We start from the raw sequence: 19525 nt of genomic DNA on the forward strand, positions 1-19525 counted from the left end.
CGTATCATGACAACATAGCATAAATACTTTTCTAATCTGTTGTTTGAAACTATTGCCATACTTGTGCAGGATAGATATATTGATATGCAGTTTGCGCACTAGTTATACGTGCAATTGCACTTCGATATTTTCAGCCAGAGAACGAATAATTCAAGCAGGTACAGACCATGTTTGTAGTCCTTGTACACCATGTTGCATTTTGTGTTTTTTGGGTGCTTGCATCATTTTGTGTTTATAATCTGAACTACTTTGGATCATTAGCTGGTTTTCAAAGTGCATGTAGCTTCACATATCTCAAGTTATGTTGATTTCCGGAGTGCAAGTGCCTTCGTATTTTTTAAGTTAAATGTTCGCCCCTGGTAACTTGAATTCGTGGATCAGCCACTACACACAAATCATACACGAATGCCAGTACGAATTAAATGAAATGCAGGGACTTATGCTAGCTCGTTGTACAGGCTCACTGCAGCTCTGCTTGCGCTTGGGATGTTCCATGTACAAGTCCATGTTACCACTTGCTTGGATGTGCAGGCCTTGTGCTCCTTGCATCCCCCTCTGCATTTTTGACACGGCGAATGGTTGATCAAATAAGAGGAATCGACCTTGATGTTGTACCGGAGGACAGATACTTACAAGGTTATACGGGTGTGCAGGATGTGTACCAGATCCCGTAGCGCCGTCATGCTTCGCTAAAAAATGGATTTGCTTGTTTCAGATGATATCTCCAGAAGAAATAAGAGTGAAAGTCAGAGTTGCATAGGCGTGTAAGCTAAGAGAGCAGTGAAAGGATATCCAAACATCGTCGGAACAGTGCACAAGGGAGTGATGTGTGGATACCTAGTTCGGGCCAGCGTTTGGGCATGCTCGCCTAGCTAGAGTGCGGGTCACTTCAGAGCCGTTGAGGGTGATGCGCTGGCGTTGGCTGGCCGCGCATGGATGCGGATCTTGTGTGGCAGCGCAGCGCTATGATGCGGTGGACGAGACCATTGGTGAAGCCCCAACGGCCTCGGGGGGCGGGGGTGCGACGATGTGCTCGGTGAAGTAGCCCCGGTGAGCTGGGAGACAACGTCGGTGAAGCGCACCTGATGCGGTGGAACTCGGTGTCTGTGAGGCACGTCGGTTGCGGCGGCCGACGTTGTCGGTGGACCACCCGGTGCGGTGGATGAGGGCGTAGATGAGGTAGCTCCGGTGCGGTGGTGAAGCGCGACCATCGTCTTCGTCGTCGTCGTCCGGCACAGAGGTGGGGAACGGTGGGGAAAGAGACGAGACGAGAGGCGATTCGAGGGTTGGCGGCGAATTAGGGATTTGAGCAATCTGGGCGCGGAAGGGGACGGTGGAGAAGAGAGATTTTGCAGGGCTGGAATTGGGGCCGCCAGATATTTCAATCCGAAACATGGAAGCGCGAACTTATATTGTCGTCGTCCTTTGGGGGGGGGGTGGGTGGCTGGGTGCTACGCGTCCGTCCGACACACGCGACCACCCCGACAGGACTATGCTTGGTGCCTTAAGGCACCTGCCTTTGTGTCCATGACATGTGGGCCCAACAGGTGGCTGGCCCACATGTCAGTGACCCAAAGGCAGTTGCCTTTAAGGCACCAAAGCAGCGTCCACCCCGACACGACCCTGGTCTGCCTGGTGCGCCTACATTTGAGAATGCAAACGAATCTTCTTTCATTTGCAAACGAATCTGTATGTATTACAATGCCCGTGTTTTCCTTGCAATAATTAGTCATTCGAAACGAGATACTCCATCCGTTCACTTTTGTAAGTCGTTTCAGACAACTTAAAATGAACTGTTTTGCACATTGTCTGAAATGTCTTCAAGGTCTTATAAAAGTGAACAGAGGGAGTACTATAAATTAATTAATGAGGAGTTATTTGAAAAAAAATCGAAACGGTACCCACGCTAACGTGGATTAGAGTGTGTGTCACATAATTAGTTATTTGAATTAGAGTGTGTGTCACGTAGTTAGTTATTTGAATTAGAGTGTGTGTCACGTAGCGATCTCCAATTCTAACGTGGATTTCGCATTTCACTGTATCCACGCTACTTTTTAATACAAATTCATATGTATATGATGAACACCATGGTAGTGAGAAAACTTTTGGATGGATTCAAACATATGACCTACAAAATAGCACAACAAACTGAGTCAATGTCAACTTTTCGAAACTTAGTATGGCATGAATTCGAAATAATTACCCGTATGCCTGGTCCTCGGTTCAAATCTTACAATGTACACCGAATTGAAACATCGATATTAAGTCTCGTACTATGTACATTCAAATGTTGTTTTTAGCCCCCCCCCCCCCCCCCCCCGCACAAACGCTAGATACTTCCTGTATCGGTCAATCTTCCTCTCCTAACCACCTTAGGAAGATATCGGTTTCCAACACACATTCATTCTTTCTCTCCATGTTTCGATCTCTAAGTCTCTCAACTACACAACCCCCTTTTCCACTCTGTTACCAAATGTATTTACCTCACACACCCGCCATTGCACCCCATGCCGAGCTCTCTCTCTCTCCCCCTCTCCCTCTCACCCTCTCGCGCTAAATACATGCATTGCCTATCTAGCCCCCCAACCTCTCGTGCGCACGCACACACGTTGTATATCTAGGTCACTCCCTCGAGACTGTCTCATTCTTTCTTCTGCATGGCGGGCGACACTCACTCAATCTCGCTCTCTTTATCTGAGTCTCGTTTAACCTCGTTTTCTTTCACACACAAATGATATATCTCCCTGTTCGGGCCTCGATCGACACACTCTATACTCTCTCACGCAGATTGTCTATCTAGGTCAGTCCATCCAAGCCGCCGCCACTCTTTCGACCTCATGGTGGGACACGCTCACTCAATCTCTCTCTCTCTCTCCGTATGTCTCGATTGACCTCGCTCTTTCTCGGACAAAAACGATATATCACCATGTTTGAGCCCAATTCGACCTATTCACATTGTATACTCTCTCACGCACATCGTCTATCTAGGTCACTCTCTCCAACCCGTCTCACTCTTTCGATCACACGGCGACCCTATGTGATCGGTTGACCTTGCTTCCTCCCACGCACAGAATATATCTACACGTCTGTGACTGGATCATCTCTCAAGCTCTATCTTACAGCCCTCACCCTTGCCAAAAAGCTCAATCGGACAATATCTCTCCAGAGCATATATATTTGTTCAATGAATGTCGGACCACACTCACTTTGTCTCTCTATCTATATGTCTCTCGATTGACCTCGCTTTCTCACATCATATCTTCCACGCGTTGAAGCTACTACCTCTCCATCCCTCACAAAGCCGGAGCTATTCACATTGCGAGGGGCACTCCAACCTTGGATTAATTTGTGTAGGCAATTATTCCTGTCGGTTTAGATTATATTTTCGTAGCATTTGGCCCACAACTACTCCAAACACCGTTGCAACCCATGCAACTCCCCTAGTTGATTTCCCTCTGGCTCGGTCATCGCTCTCTCGCACGTCCTTTCTCGCCTTCAACGTCGCACCATGGTATTATTGAAAAAACTATGTTGTTCTCTTTAATTATTATAAATAAGCTACAAAACTACACACCCATAGTCCACTTGGAATGGAACAAATTTCGACCCACAAATTAAAGTGCTACAAACTACACACCGAGGGGCCCACATGTCATGAAACAAATTTGGACCCATATACAAATTAAAAAATAAAGGACGAGGATCGAACATGCGACCGGGCCTTCAAGCCGCACGTCAGTAGGCAACATACGTAGAATAGCAATGTTTGTTGTACCCCCTTTGTTAACATAATGTTTTTATATTACCACAGCCTAATTAATGGATAACATGTAACATTATTTTTAGTACTATTCGCCTTCACTTACTGGTGGGTTCCATGTGTGCTCTCTCTCTCTCTCTCCTCCCCTTCTGCGTTTAGACGCACGGGCAAACAGGAAGAACTTACGGGCGATGTTGCCGTTGACCATATCTGGACGCGTTCACAAGTCACGGCACCCGTTTCACGTACTAGCAGCACTAGTCAGTGTGTGCGTGCAATGCACGTTAATTTGGAAGTATATTAAGTGCATGCGGATATTAACTACTAGGATATTATTTGCGTGTTGTCATGTGATTAGCACTATTTTTGGCATGAAATTAACTGCACGCTAAACGTGTTGAGCGCTCGACATTGAACCAGTCTAGGTCGTTGGATGACAAGGAATACATGTGGCTTGATGACGTTTTATATTTAATTTGATACGGCTCTAGCAGAACATTCAATCGATCAAACCATACATTTCGTTCAGTCTGACTCCGACTTTAAATTATACGACGATCGATATAAAATAAACGGAAATGATAAACGTTCGGATTTTAAGCATGGCAATCCGAACGTTTTTCATGGCAAATTTAGATTACGCGGCGGGGGCGTCTCGCGGTGGGAAGCGGCTCCTCTGCCGTGCTCTGTGTGTCGTCGGGCCACTGACCGACGGCGACGGCGGCGTCTTGCGCCGTTGTTGGCGTACTCCTGGACGTTGGCCTAGCTTCAAGGAAGGCCAAAATGTTCTGGACTTCGGAGCGAGTCAACTGGTGGGAGGAGGCGACTGGCGTTGGTGCAAGGAAGCGGTCGACGGCGGCCATCCATGCCGCTGAGGGGGGCACTGGCACCCGCGCGGGGACAGGCGCTGTCAACGGCGCGGCGGAGACATTCGTGTGCACGGGCACCGGCACGGGCGCGCACGTCAGTGCACGCGCAGGCGCATGCGCTGGCAGGTGCACGGGCGCGTGAAAGTTGGCGGGGACCTCGTGGAACCCCGTGGGATCAAGCTCGGCGACAATGTGCGGCTCCCAGCCCATCAATGCCACGGGGATGGGCGCTGGCGCAGTCGGGGCGACGGGAGCCGGAATGAGAGTGGGGACAGGCGCGGCGTCTTCCCACAAGGCCAGTTCAAGCTCGTCCCAAAGCGCCTTATGTTCTTGAGACTCCGGCTGGGTGTCTTCCTCAGGAAACTGGAACACTAAGTGCAGACCATCATGATGCGGCATGGCGTACGTTTAGGTCAGGCTAGTTGGAGGTAGACGACAGGAGAATCGGAGAGGAAGAGAGAGGATTGTAGCGATACCAGGTAGTGCGGGGTTGATTTTAAACTGCGGCGCCGACGACATTAAAAGTGGGAGCAGTTGGGACGACGGTGGGCGGCGGAGCCTGGTCAAAGGGCTCGCCTCCCGGTGAGCCTGCACAGCGGTCTGCTCGCACGCCTCCCTGACAGTCGGCGCAGCGGTCTGCTCGCACGCCTCCCGTCGACTCAGACGCTTGCTCGGACGGCACCTGCCGATGAGAAGCGGGGACTCGTGGCGGCACGTAAACGCCCACGGTTTCAATAGTGAAAGCGTTCGCCTTAACGTGACAGGTCTTTGTTCCAAAATACCTTGGCTCTTCATTTGTGCAACTTGTCATAAGCAGCTTGTCTCAAATTGAAGAAAAAACTTACGAAGTAATATTTGTGCCATATCACGTGACCATGCTTAGTTTCAAGAATTTATGCTCACTTTTGGATTTTCTGAAATTTAAGATCCAGGATTCGAAACAATATCATAACCTGGATCATGCAATAAATTTTCAAGCCGTACATCTATCCTATTGTATTTCTTAAGAAAGGATTTGGTCAAACATTTTGCTTAGTTAGACTTCAGACAAGTTATATATGCAGAGTAAAAGGATAATCCCTCCGTACCAGTGCATTGCCTGATATATTAACTCAAGTACTAGGCACGAACAAACGGGCTCAATTCTGTGCTCATCCTGGTGTAGTAGTAGTAGTACTAGGCAATGCAGTTGACGGGTGACCTTGATGAGCGGCGACCGAGGGAATTGAACCGTGCTCGGCACGGTAGATAACGTTATCTAGTTACTAAAGCATCCCTCCGTTGTTCATCGGTAGTCATTATGGACCGGGGACATGAGGGGAATTTCCTAGGGCTGAAATTCTGGCCACCAGATATTTCGACTTGAAACGCTGAGGCTCGACTGGTTGGGGTTGCCTAATGTGCGTACCACGCACGCCACCGAAGGACATGAGCCCGGTGTTTTTAGGATCAACACGAGCCAAGGTATGGCTGGTACGCCGTTGGGTCCTACCATTCGAGAATACTAAAGGAACCTTTTAAATTGCCGAACGAATCTATGTGTATTACAATACCCGTATTTTCCTTGCAAATACTAATCTCAACGTGGTAATTGATTTATGACGAGTTGTTGAATTAGAGTGAGTTTGTGATATAGTGATCTCAACGTGGATTTCACATTTCATGGTATCCCTAGTAAGTTTTCCAATGCAAATTCAAATTTAAAATATGAACAATATGGAGGTGAGAAAACTTTGTATGTATCGAGCATATGACCACACACACACACACAGAGACACACACGCACGAACACAACAACAATCCAATAAGTATAGTGCATCTATTTTTCCAAACCATGCATGTATGACACGAATTCAAAAATACTCCTTCTATTCCTAAATATTAGTCTTTTAGAGAGTTCAACAAGTGACTACATACGAAGCAAAATGAGTGAATCTAGACTCTAAAATATGTCTATATACATCCGTATGTGCCAGTCCATTTGAAGCCTCTAAAAAGACTAATATTTAGGAACGAAGGGAGTAAAATGTAAGACATCCATGGTCCTCAGTTCAATATTTAAAATGAACATGAAACTGAAACATGAATATTAAGTCTAGTACTACAGTACATGCAAATGTTGTGTTTAGGCGGAGCTATGATTGTCGGGGGTCAACCCCTCGACCTTAGATAAAATTGTGGAGCTCTGTTTAGGGTTGTTTAGATTATATTTGTCCCCACCCTCCCAACCACCGATTGGTTGTGCACCCCCACCCCTCCTCCCCGGGAGAATATCATGTGCCCCCATACCTTAGATGCTATATGCCGATACGAGTTGCTTGGAGCTTGTAGATCTGAGATATAGCAGCTCACATGATGTGTCTTAATATTTTTGCAGGAAATCTTGATGAGTTTGAGAATTGCACACAATTTGTACAAAAACTACTTAGATGCCCTTTGATCCCATATCCAACGACCTCGAAGCTCGTATCACCGTAGCATCTAAGATGAAGGAGGACATCATATTCTCCTGTATGTAAGAATATCATGTGCTACCACACCTTAGATGCTTTGGTGATACAAGCTCTTCGGAGGCGTTGGATTTGTGACCCAACACCTCCTCGGTGGTTCGAATGGTTTTTTGCAGAAAAGCCCCAAAAGAGTTCGGCCACTGCTTACAAGCACAAAGACTGCTCAGATGCCATTGGATCTCAGATCAAACGACCTCCAAGCTCGTATCACCGTAGCATCCAAGCTGCGATAGCACCTTATGTTTTCTCGCACAGGAGAGTATGAGGTGCTCCCGCACCGTAGATTCTATGGTGATATGAGTTCACTGAGATCTAACAGCCCACAGTAGGAGGTTTGAATGTTTTTGCAATATACGACTGATAGAGTTTGGGAAATGCGCAGAAAGTACAAGTACTACGCATGTGCCATCTGATCACTGATCATACGACCTAGATGCTCATATCACCGTAGCGGGTAATTGAGCTACGGGGAGCACCTAATATGAGCACCGGGGAGCCGTTGGATCGAAGATGCAGCAGAACACACGAGGCCTGAATGTATTATTTGCAAAAAAACCTTTGGAGAGTTTGGAAATTGCGCATAATTACAAAGACTACTCCCAAGCCATTGGATCTCACTTCCAACGGTGTAAAAACTCGTATCACCATAGTATCTAAGCTGCGGAGTGGATGTGATATTCTATGCTGCTGTCATTTTTGTTCGTAAACTTGCAAAATACGTGTAACTCGTGTCGTTACTTGTCTAACCGCGCAAAGTGTTTGTTCAAAAAGACCATCCTACACTGAAATATCGGAACAACACACGGGGGTCCCACTTGTCATTAATCAAATTTGGACCTAAAACTAACAAATCTGAAAGACGAGATTCGAACTGGCAACCTGGACTACAAAGCGTAAGTCGATAGCCTGAAAAAACGAACGGTTGTTGGCTTTGTCCCATAACTTGATTTTATACAGTACTTGCGTTGAGTAGAGTAGAGGGAGTGCCTCGTCAACACGTGCATGACCGTTGTCTCACTTACTGGTGGGTCCCAGGTCTGCGATCTCAATCTCTCTTCTCTCCATCGTCTAGCCTTTGCACGGGCACACACGAAGAGCGGTGCTAGCTTGCCGTGGTGTTATTACAACTAAAAAAAGCTTGGAAAATAGAAGAATCGCCTAGAACAAGAGACGTTGTGGCTGGTCGAGACGGAGCTAACCACATCTATCCTCCGTGCCACGTTTGCATGATGAAGCTGTGTGGCTAGTGGGGTGTTTTCGACCGACTGGCTGGGTCCCGAGGTCGAACCATAGGTACTACGTCTGATACAGTATATTTTTACACGCACATTTTTCCTCCGTGCCGAGACGTGGCACACTCTACCACGCGGTTTCGGGGTCCTCCCCGGTGGTGCACGCATATATTCTTCCTGACGTGGGACGCCCTACCGCGCGTTTTCTGGGTCCTCCTCGGTCGTAGCGCCAAAGCAAGTAAATGAGTCATCAAATCACGAAAGACCACCTTTCCCACCGAGTACATCAGTGAAGCACGGTGGCTAGCTAGTTGGGCTAGTTCGACTGATTAGCTAGGCCGCCGCCACATTTGTTTTTTCACCCCTTTTTTATCTACTTTCCGGCAGGTAAATTTAAATATCCACCACGGCGTTGCTCTGGTGTTTGGGTGCGGCAGGATTTTTAATTTTTTGATTGACGGGAGCAGGCGCGGCAGGATTTTTAATTTTTTGATTGACGGGAGCAGGCGCGGCAGCAATTAGTCACGATGAATCCGCCTGTAAAAACCCACTGCTCCCTGATGTGAGAAGTCGTCGACTGGTGTTTTACCGTGGTGAAAACCAAAAGATTCCCTGCTCCCTCCGCCTTCCCGTAGATTGCATTGCCTTTCAGCCGTTTCGCCCCCTTTGCTTCCTCTCCCCATTGCTTCTACCTGGTGCCATGGCGGCGCAGCAGATCACGGAGTCCGAGGTGAGGTGCCTGACACAGGAGCTCCATGTCAAGGATGCGGAGCTCAGGGCCAAGGACGTGGAGCTCCGTGAGCTCAAGGAGGAGAGGAGTGCCATGCTCCTCCGTTATGTGCGGGAGTTCACGGAGCTTCAAAAGCGGCAGGCGTCCACCACAAAGATGCTCGAGGCATCGGCGGCGTTGCTGCAGAAATTGGGAGATACGATAGGCCGTTAGGGGAGCCTGCTGGAGCGCGAGCAGGCCGATCGTGATGAGGTCCAGGATCGCCTCAGCCACTTGGTGAACCAAGTTGCCACGCACGTGTTGCGGCTGCGCGATGCCTACCGTCGTGCCAGCGCGATGATGCTGGCCGTTTGGCTAAACTCGTTCGACCACCCGGTCAACTTCAACGAGCTGCGGCTTCCTGACCTGGTCTCCTTCTTCACCTATATCTCCGAGGAGATGAGCCGTCTCCGCGCGATGGTGGGGGCTGAGCTGGACAAGGAGGGGTTGCGGGCTGCCATCGCCGTTGCCGAGCGAATCCTCTCAGGGCTCCGTCACCGGAATCCATTCGTGCCATTGGACGCCGTCTTTGACGAGCTAGCTCCCGTCGACCGGGAGCGGGCTCTGCGGGCAGTTGCACCCTGCATCACCAACGTCGTGCGCCTCGAGAAGCAGAGGGACTTTGGTGGTGTTTAGGCCCCCTCTGCATGGGCATGTCCATGTCTCGGCGTAACATGACCGTTGGATCAAACTCGGACGGTGCAGATCAGTCACTATAGCACAAAGCGTGTGGGTGTGTTTGGTTGCATTCTCATCTCAATATAGTTGTTTCCTCTTCGTGTATTTTTGTCAACCTACTAGTGTGGACTCATGCACCGTTCATGCACTATGCCAAACACCCAAAAGTGGGTCGAGAAGGGAACTTTTGCTCCCATCCCGTGCACCCTTCATACACCCTGCCTAACACTATTCATGCTTCATATGGTTCATGTTTCATGGAGTACTGTAGCACCGTACTCTCTGTGCGCTGTGGACCTAGTTCTGTTAACATTGATCTCACCGTTCATTCTCGACCGGACAGTCGAAAAAGCGGTACTATGTTACATATAGGAGTAGTTGACATGCGCACAACATCATTTGTTATCCTCATATCTTACTACACTGGCAACAAGATTATGTAGTACTGACGTATGAACCACTGCACATGCCTAGTAGTAGGAGCATTGTGTATGTTCAAGTGGCTGTCGTGTTTCGCACTCCTCCGTCGTAAGAGTGGAAACGCTTGTTGTAATCATTTTTTTCTTCAGAAAAATAGTGGACACACTCTACCGTGCGGATCCTCCTCCAGCCATGCACTAAATTACTCACTTTCGCCGACGTGTGGGACAACCAGCACCTGGGTCCACCAGCCATGCACTAAATTACTCCGTAGTAGAGTGACGGTAGACTACCCCGATCGAACCGCCGCAGTAATGCCCAATGAGCCGTCAAATCACAAAACCCCCTCCTTTCCAGCAGTAAGTTGGACGGACGAAGCAACCATCATTTCACTCTTCTCTCTCAGCTTCCTCTCTTGAAGAAAACCCCCACTCGCTTCGCTTCTCCCTCATCTCGTTCCTCCTTTCACTCTTCTCTCTCAACTTCCTCTCTTGGATGGACACCGGAGCACCGGCCGACATGATGTCTATGGCTCTGGCCAAAACCGTCGAGGCTCATGGTACGAAGAAGCGCAAGCACCCCGCCGAGACTACCGCAGACAAGCTCAAAGCCATCGCCCTGTCCAAGCCCCCCTCTCCGGGATCCCTCATTAAGCAAGTCCAGGTAATGTCTCTTGTTGACGATCTTTTTCTCAATCTTGATCGTGTTTTTTCATCTAACACGCAGTACTAGTACTGGTAGTACAACTTTCTGGGTGATCTTGCATGTGATTTTAGTGTGCCAAATGACGGTTCTAAATTCCTCTTTTGACCAAAACATGTGAGAGGTTGACACTGATTTCTTATAGATTACTTTAAACTACTCCCTCTATCCCAAATTTCTTGTCTTAGATTTGTCTAGATACGGATGTATCTAATACTAAAATGTGACTTGATACATCCGTATCTAGACAAATCTAAGACAAGAATTTTGGGACGGAGGGAGTACTTTATGAACATCAATGCTACCTTTTAAGAGGGTATATTTGCCTCAGTAACTTGTGTTATGGATATTGCATGTAATCCCTCTGCTCTCATGCCTTTGAAGACATGTTCTAGTGTCTTTGTTCACTCATTTCTGTGCGTATATGTAGTCATATATGGAGTATAATATCGAAAATCATCTTATATTTCTGAACGGAGGTAGTAATAAAATATGGTTTCTGTTTGAATTAGAACCAGGTCCGCGGTGGAGATGAAGTTCTCAAAGTCATGCCGTGTGAACTGGAAGACCTGATGATGAGTTCTACTGCTGAACTATCCAGCTGATGTGTCCTTGTCGCCACGTGTCCTGAAATAGTGTGTTCCTGTAGCATTGTTGTCAGGCGTGTTCTCGAGGCTGTACTTGACCACAACAATTTCCTGGCTGTGCCTTCGATTATGAAGGGTGTGGTTCTTGTAAAGCTTCCCAACAAATTTGATGCGGCCTGTCTTCATCATCATGTTTATGAGTGGAAAGACCACTCTGTTAGGTTCTCCAAGGTTGACAAGATGGTGATGGTGCATGTAGACATCTCACACGAAGTCCATGGCCTAGTCAGTTATGTGGGGTCCATCCTGTAGGTCGGTGGCAAGAAATAGTCTACAGAGTTTAGTTAGTGCAACTTTGCTTGTCTGTAGTAAGTACTATTGTTCAGTACTTGATTTGTGTTTGTGAACCCTGTATTGTTTATTAGTACTGCCGCTTTTGGTGTGTGAACAGTCTATGTTAATGTCTGTCCACTCAATTCAGTCTGTATATTTTGAAGTATCCAGATCATATTTTTTGTGTGGACGGTTTACCAATTATGGTTACACTCCAATATCTGTATGCATTGCAGGGTTTATCGCACCCACCAGGATTTCCAGTCCCATGGATGTTCGGTCCATACGATTTGTCACGACCTTTGGACTGTCCTACTTGTGGGAGTAGGCGGGGCCCCTGCATGCCACGCGTAGTTGGACGATCAATCTTCTGTTTAGTACTTCAACATAGTGATTTCCTGGTAAGGATTCACTCGTGTCACATCAAGTAAATCTTATTGATTTACTGTCTAAATCTTATTGATTTAATGTCATGTTTTCTTTCTTTTCCTGCAATTTTACGATGCAGGTTTTGCCATCTGACATTCATCACAGAATAAACCGTTTGGTTTGCTCTACGATGGCTATTTTTGCTGGTTTCACTTCTTATGTCGTGTCAGTAACGAAGGCACTGTCCATCACTTATATTACTGGAAAAAATTGGATCAGTCTGTTGTCTGAGTACAAGCTGAATCCCTATGATGAACTGCAGTTTGGTTTAACAAAAACGCCACAATTAGTCCTTCTCGCGCTTAAAAGAAATGAAGAAAAAAACTGGATCACGGTCACGGATCCTAGTCAAGTTAGAAAGCTGATCATAGCATACCAGACACGATCGCCGCTGTCTCACACAGATCGAGCACTGGCAGTTGCTCTAGCACTGACAGCGGCAGCAGCTCAGTCTGATCCAGCTGAGGATTGGGCACCGACCGCGTCAGCGGATCAGTCTGATCTACCGGAGGATCGGGCATCGACACCGGCACCTGCTCTGACACCGGCACCAGCTCTACAAGGAGCACCATCTCCGGTAGCAGCGGCGGCTTCCGCACCTGCACCAACACTTGCACTTGCATCTGCTCCGGCCCGTGTAGTTGCACCGGCAACAGACTGGGCTGCAGTTCGCACTTCATATACCAAAGTACTTACAAAAACCGACATGTCCACCTTCTTGGTAAGCATTGGTCGCCCAAGTGCTTCGTTCTTTTTTCTTTCCATGTTGTTTCACATGATTCACTGTGTTGATTTAACTGTTTGGGTATGTCTTCTTGTTTGCAAACAGAGAATTCCTAGAGCTACGAGGGAGTCGTTCAACAATCTAGGCGACCGCGGCCAAGTTTCTCTTACCATGCGCAGCCTTGGTGTGAATGAACCTGCTCAATATACCGTAAGTACAAAGGATGGTCGCATGATGATTGATGCTAAAGGATGGCCAAGGTTCAAATCTAAATCATATCTTGCGGTAGGGGATGATGTCAAAATCGAACTTTCTCGGCAAGCAGAGCTGGTCCAAATCAAGTTTGAAATTCTTCAGTAGCAGCACGCAACTGCCGAACTGATCTATCCTCCGAGAGATTTCGATGTAATAATCTGGCATGGTGAAACAAGTGTCCTGTGTGTATAAGTAGTACGACAGTAATATTTATCACATGGTATATCGTTGATAGAATTGCAACTCTGATTGCTGGTTAGGAACTGTCGTTCGATTTCATTCCAACAGCTGCCATGCTTTATTCAATTTTGTGTATTCGCCTTGCGACAACATCTAAAACCAGCGCCGTACCGATCCCTTGCAATATGAAAAGTGCTGAGGTAGAACACATGGGCCCCCAAACATGCAGGGTCGGCCTGCAGCCCAAAGTCCAGAACCGTGAGCCTATCTGAGTATTATATTCTCAGCTGAACCCCCATAAAAAAAGCTGAACCCCCATAATGCCCGTGTGTTGCAGAGGGAGTATATTTCTCGGCAAGGGGAGCCTGTGATATAAAAGATTTGTATATTTCTTTACAGAGGGAGTATCTCTCTGTCAAAAAATATATTTATGTGTAACTAGTTACTCCTGTCTTTCTACTTCCTTTCACTGATATGTGGGGCAACCAGCAACGGGGTCCACGTGCCATATGCACAAATTAGAGTGCACAACTTCACGGTAGACACACCCCGGTCGTAGCGCCGCAGTAATGCCCAATGAGCCGTCAAATCACAACCCCCTTTCCAGCTTTAGCAGTAAGCTGGACGGATGAAGCGGCAATATTTCACTGGGCTTGAATCCCCTTCTCCCTCGTCTGCTTGTTCACAGAAAACCCCCTCTCGGCGATTGCATAGGGTTTTCTCATGGAGAACCAGGTACGAATTCTTCATCCATCCCCGATAAATCCAAGTCCCTTGGTCGCAGGTAATCCTAGGATGGCAGCCGCCGCCGTTGATGCATTTTTCTTCCTACTGAATCTAGTGTGTTTCATTTGCAGTGCCCAAAGTGCGAGTACCCTATAGGTTTATGCGCCCTCGGCGCGACGCCACACTTGTTCCTTCTCATCCTAACACAGCATTTTGAAATGCGCACAGTATGTTCCTAGAATCCTCTTTTCTATCTGGGAGGGTGGGTTTTTTTTAACATGCTGTGTTCTCATATTATTTTTCCTGCAGTGTATTATTTGCTCTGCCAGAACACATGTACTCAAGATGCTCGGCCTTGCCATAACTTAATACACTAGTTTAATGGTCACAGTGAAGACAAGCCATGGATATAAGTTCCGAGTTGGGTTCATGAACCAAGAAGATGGCTGCTTTTTTTGTGGCCGAACATGGATAAACTTTCTCAAGTGTTACGGACTGAAAGTTGGCGCACGAATGTTGATGGAAATAGCAGAACATGGTCTCATCTTCACTGCGATCTTCCACCCCGACGTCGTTCCAATTGTTCATCCATGTTAGTTTTGTATCTGGTTCTTGCTTGTTGCCTCGATTACTTCTTAATCCACCTATTATGTCTAACTAATCAGAATTTAACTTTAGAAGTAGCAACGAATCTCTCACAAAGATGCTACTTCTAACTAATATTTTCTTATAATTGGTGGCACGTGTAGGTTTTTTCAGAGTTAAGCAGTCTGCTCGTTTGTTACTCTGTAATAACTCGGCTGTTACTAATGGCACTGAAGTTGACTGGATCGACATCCACAAATTCCTACACTTTATTGGTCGTCTTGAGGTCCTTGTGGGGCGTTTCAATGGTGGAAGGCCACGTGGGATATGTGTGCCACTGCTGCACTCGTTGAACAGGTCCAACTGTGTCGAGAAACTTATGGTACGAGCTGTTTTCTGTTATATATGTTGTTCATAAACTATTGCTTATACACAGTTTTACAGTTGTGATCTTCTTGAAATAGGAACTGCCCAGTTCTATTGTTCCTATACAGATGCCTGACCATGGTCGGGTCAGACTTGCGCTTGGTCACAACATGATGTTTATGTCGACCTACTCAATTCCCCTTGGAGGTGAAAAGATACTTATTCATGGGTGGTCTCAAATAATGAAGGCCCGTCCATCTTGGAGAATAGGACAGAAGATTATGTTCATGCTTTTCCATGGCTCTAAAGCGAATATCCTGTTTATTGACAATGTTGCTTTCAGCTTTGGTTGTTAAGTGCCCCTGCTGGTTTCAGTTAAGGTTGTTAAGTACTCCTGCTGCATTTACAGTCTGTCGTGTTTCTTCAGTCCTGTCTTCCTCCAGCCGCCAAAACCAAACCAGCGCCGGTGTGACGCCCCCAATTCGACCGTACACTAATCATGCACGCAAATGTGTACGATCAAGATCAGGGACTCACGGGAAGATATCACAACACAACTCTACAACATAAATAAGTCATACAAGCATCATAATACAAGCCAGGGGCCTCGAGGGCTCGAATACAAGTGCTCGATCATAGACGGGTCAGCGGAAGCAACAATATCTGAGTACAGACATAAGTTAAACAAGTTTGCCTTAAGAAGGCTAGCACAAAAGTAGCAATGATCGAAAAGGCAAGGCCTCCTTCCTGGGACCTCCTAACTACTCCTCGAAGCCGAACTCCATGTAGAATCATCCTCGGGATCTCTAGCTCCTGGACTCCAGCATCTGGTTGCGACAACCAGGTAGAATGGAAAGGGGGAAAAGAAGGAAAAAGCAACCGTGAGTACTCATCCAAAGTACTCGCAAGCAAGGATCTACACTACATATGCATTGGTATCTGTGTAAATGGGCAATATCGGTGGACTGAACTGCAGAATGCCAGAATAAGAGGGGGATAGCTAGTCCTGTCGAAGACTACGCTTCTGGTCACCTCCATCTTGCAGCATGTAGAAGAGAGTAGATGGTAAGTTCACCAAGTAGCATCACATAGCATAATCCTACCCGGCGATCCCCTCCTCGTCGCCCTGTTAGAGAGCGATCACCAGGTTATATCTGGCACTTGGAAGGGCGTGTTTTATTAAGTATCCAGTTCTAGTTGTCATAAGGTCAAGGTACAACTCCGGGTCGTCCTTTTACTGAGGGACACGGCTATTCGAATAGATAAACTTCCCTGCAGGGGTGCACCACATAACCCAACACGCTCGATCCCATTTGGCCGGACACACTTTCCTGGGTCATGCCCGGCCTTGTAAGATCAACACGTCGCAGCCCCACCTAGGCTCAACAGAGAGGTCAGCACGCCGGTCTAAACCCTATGCGCGCAGGGGTCTAGGCCCATCGCCCATTGCACACCTGCATGTTGCGTACGCGGCCGGAAGCAGACCTAGCCCCCTTAATACAAGCGCGAGCTTACGGTCCAATGCGGCGCGCGCCACTCAGTCGCTGACGTCAAAAAGAGCTTCGGCTGATACCACGACGTCGAGTGCCCATAACTGTTCCCGCGTAGTTGGTTAGTGCGTATAGACCAAATGGCCAGACTCAGATCAAATACCAAGATCTCATTAAGCGTGTTAAGTATCCGCGAACGCCGACCAGGGCCAGGCCCACCTCTCTCCTAGGTGGTCTCAACCTGCCCTGTCGCTCCGCCATAAAGTAACAGTTGGGGGCCGTCAGGAACCCAGGCCCACCTCTACCGGGATGGAGCCACCTGTCCTTTTAGCCCCCTCATCAGAATCACTTGCGGGTACTCAACGAGCCGACCCGACTTTAGTTAGCACATGTGTCATGTATATAAAGTATATAGTATATACCCGTGATCACCTCCCGAAGTGATCACGGCCCAGTAGTATAGCATGGCAGACGGACAAGAGTGTAGGGCCACTGATGGAACACTAGCATCCTATACTAAGCAGTAGGATGGCAGGTAAGGGTAACAACTGTAGCAACAATGACAGACTATGCAGCAGAATAGGATTAACGGAAGCAGTAACATGCTACACTACTCTAGTGCAAGCAATAGAGAGAAGAATAGGCGATATCTGGTGATCAAGGGGGGGGCTTGCCTGGTTGCTCTGGCAAGTAGGAGGGGTCGTCAACTCCGTAGTCGAACTGGGGGTCGCCGGTAGTCTCGGGGTCTACCGGAAAGAAGTAACGGAGGGGGAACACAATAAATAACAGAGCAATCAAATGTAACATAAAGCAAGACGCGGCAATACGTTGTGCTAGGGGTGACGTAACGCAGGGATATGTGATACCAGCGAAGGGGGGAAACATCCGGGAAAGTATCCCCGGTGTTTCACGTTTTCGGACAGATGAACCGGAGAGGAAAATTGCGTGTTTGCTATGCTAGGGATGTGTGGCGGACGAACGGCCTACGTATTCGGATTCGTCTCGTCGTTCTGAGCAACTTTCATGTACAAAGTTTTTTCATCCGAGCTACGGTTTATTTTATATTAAATTTTAAAGATTTAAATCATTTTTAGAATTTAATAAATTAATTTAATTCGAAATTTAATTAATGCATCAGCATGATGTCAGCATGACGTCAGCAGTCAACGTTGACCGTTGAACTGGTCAACCTGATAGGTGGGTCCCACCTGTCAGGGGCTGTTAGCTAATTAACAGTAGTTAATTAGGTTAATTAGTTATTAGGTTAATTAATCTTAATTAGTTAATATTAACAGGATTAATTAAGTTAATTAATTATCTTTATTATTTATTTATTTTTATTAATTAATTTTTATTAATCATTTTTTTGTTCCAGGGGCTGGGCCCCACTTGTCATTGGTCCTGGGGGGCCATAGCGGTTTTGGGCGCGGGTGCGGGCACGCGCCCGTCAGGGCGACCCCATGTGAGCGGGCGACGGTTACGGGCATGCGGGTGCGCGCCCGAGTCTTCCCGGGAAGGGGACTCCGGCCAGGGTGGGGGCGCGACCGCGGCGCCGGGCGCCGGCTATGGCGGAACGGCTCGGTGCCGGCGGGGCGAAGGAGGCGTGCGGCGGCACGCACGAGCTGCAGCGGTGGAGGTGGTGGCGGGGTCGCGCGGGCGAAGCAGGGCGAAGGTGCTGGCGGGATGGGCGCTGGTAGCGCGCGGGCAGAGCGGCGCGGGCAGCGCGCGGCCAGGCCGAGCAGGAGGGGGACGGAGGAGCTGAGGCAACGAGGCGGCAGCACAGGCCATGGCGGGGCAGGGAGGGGCAGAGCCGGAGCGGGGGTTCACGTGCGCGCGGGCCGACGAGGTGACAGCAGCGTTGGCGAGTCGGAACAATGCGCACGGGCGAGCAGCGGGGCCGCGAGCGGGGCGCCGGTCCAGGCTCGGCGCGGGGAGGAGGAGAGAAGTGGCCGGGGGCCTCACCGACGGTCGTGGGGTCAAGGCAACGGGCTCGAGGAGGAGGACGACGAATGGGCGACGTCCGGGTCGCCGGCGAGGCGACGGGGTCGAGGGCGCGGCGCAGGAACGGCGGTCTCGACACGGGACGAGGAGGAGGCCGAGGCACGCTGGGCGATGGTGGCGTCGGCGGAGACGTCAGGCAGTGGTGGTCGGCGACGGGGAGGCCGGCGGCGGCCGGGGAGTGACGGCGTTGGGGGCGGCGGTGACCGGGCGTTGGCCCGATCTCGATCCCGTTTGGGATGGGGAAAAGGGGATCGTGGGGAGTGGGGGTGCGAGTGGTGGAGTAGTTGGCTAGGGTTACCGTGGTGGGGGGTATAGGCAGGGGTGGGGTGGCTAGTTGGGCCTTTGCCCAGTTGGGCCAGCCAGCTGGCCCATCTGGCCCAGTGAGGGGGGGTCCTTTTCCTCTCTTCGGTTTCTTTTACTTTTTATTTATTTTTCTAATTTTGTTTTCTTATAGTTTCCATTTATCTTAGTTTTAGTAAAATACCAAAGTGGCACCTAAGTAGATGCTACAAATTATGCCACTGCCACAATAGTTTAATACTTATAACAATTTAGTTTTGAAATTGATTATTATTTTAAAAGCGTTTAAATAATTGTACTTGCTACCGTTTTGTTCATTTTATAGTATTTAAACATTTTATAAAAGTGTGGTTTCTTCACCAGTATTATCCATGATTTATTTGTCACATTGAGAACATTTTAGTTTTGACTTTTGAAAACTTTAATTGTTTGACTTGAATTCAAATTCGAGTTTGAATCGGTTTTGAACTAACGCGAGATTAACAATAGTAACCGTGGTGACATGGCATCATTAACATGTGATTGCTGTAGCCTAATTATCCGGGCGTCACAGCCGGCGGGGCCGCGTGCTTCCGTCTCCCACGGCTGGCTGCGCCTCAGCGCACGCAT

The sequence above is a fragment of the Aegilops tauschii genome, chromosome 6 (assembly GCF_002575655.3).
Source record: "Aegilops tauschii subsp. strangulata cultivar AL8/78 chromosome 6, Aet v6.0, whole genome shotgun sequence".
NCBI classification, from domain to species: domain Eukaryota; kingdom Viridiplantae; phylum Streptophyta; class Magnoliopsida; order Poales; family Poaceae; genus Aegilops; species Aegilops tauschii.